The 1,412-nt window shown below is 43.7% G+C and overlaps 1 non-coding gene across 1 annotated transcript; it reads left to right on the forward strand.

The window, feature by feature from the left end:
• Positions 1–1,010: 1,010 nt before the first annotated feature.
• Positions 1,011–1,137, forward strand: LOC147916729 (U6atac minor spliceosomal RNA). The gene has a single exon (XR_015552854.1). It is a non-coding gene; the product is annotated as a U6atac minor spliceosomal RNA (small nuclear RNA).
• The last annotated feature ends 275 nt before the right edge of the window (positions 1,138–1,412 follow it).

Raw genomic sequence — 1,412 nt, forward strand, 5'->3', positions numbered from 1 at the left:
GAAATGAATTAAAAGGGGGCAAGACTAGAAGCAAAGGATCCTCCTAAGGGATGTTGCATGCAGCCAATCAGACATGAGTTAACCAGAGTGAAGGTTGCAGAGATGGAAAGCTATGGGAATATTCAAGAGTTATGGAGGCAGAAGGGTTATGACCTGGAGATGGAGAGGAAAGAGGGTGATAGGTGATAAAGGGAAGTGAAAGAGGACTTCTAGTTTCTGGGTAAACGTGCACAGTGGGTTTTCAGGAGGTGGTGACGAATTCAATTTGGGTCATGATGGGTCTGAAGGTGCCTGCTGGACATTTTTTAGGAGCTCTCCAATATGAAGTTAGCTAGATATATCTGGAACTCTGGAGAGACACCTGGACCAGTAAAGGGAGGCATGAAAGGAAGACATAGGAGATGACTGACCAAGTGAGGTCCCTCGGGGAGTATGAGAGAGTGGGAGGCGTGGTGAATCTTGAGCACAGGGAGAAGAATGAGTATCAAGAAGGAGCAAGACCAATTGTATTACTATTTAAGGTAAGGAAGGAGAAATGTATTTATGAATATCCATTATGTTTGGATTCAGCTGCAAATGACAAAACTAAACAATAAAAATGGTTTCAATAAGATAGAATTTTACCTCTCTGGTTAAAACACACTCCACTTTGTTCGTGGCTATTGTGGTGTTCCCTAAAGTCAGGGCCAAGCCCTTTCTATGGTTTGGATCTGTGGGACATGGTTTTGACCCTATGGTCTAAGATAGCAGCGTCTGTGTGCCAGGCAGTGAGATGAAGGAGGAGATGAAGAAGAAAGGGCCAAATGCAGAAGTGTACTGTCTCCCAAAGATGGTCCCTTCCTGGAGGCCCTTACATGGCACTCTTCCTCACAGCCCCTTGGCCAGAACTTAGTCACATTGCCACATGTAGATGCAAGGGAATGTGGGAAATACATTATCCACTGTCTAGACAAATTCAGGGGCCTATCACCATGGAAGAAGGGGAGGATGAATGTTAAGAGACAGTTAGTGTGTTGTGTGAAAGGAAGGAAGGTTAGAACTCCCCTTGACAAGAATGGAAGAGGCCCTGGCACCCAGACAACACGCATATGGTTACAGCATTGCCACCTACTTTGTGGCATCTAACCATGGGTTTCAACATCTCTAGTCAGCAGGAAATGCAAATCGAAACCACAATAAAATACCACTCTGCACCCATTGGGATGGTTATTATCTTTTTAAAAAGAGGAATATAACAGGTGTTGGGAAGGATGTGGAGAAATTGAATCGGAACACTTGTGCATTGCTAGTGGGAGTGTAAAGCAGTGCAACCACTGTGGAAAACAGTTTGGTGGTTCTACAAAAAGTCAAAAATGGAATTACCATATGATACAGTAATTCCATTTCTAGGTATATACCCCCAAAAATTGATA

This window comes from Ceratotherium simum, chromosome 7 (genome assembly GCF_057802395.1).
Source record: "Ceratotherium simum simum isolate JZ-2026a chromosome 7, ASM5780239v1, whole genome shotgun sequence".
NCBI lineage: Eukaryota > Metazoa > Chordata > Mammalia > Perissodactyla > Rhinocerotidae > Ceratotherium > Ceratotherium simum.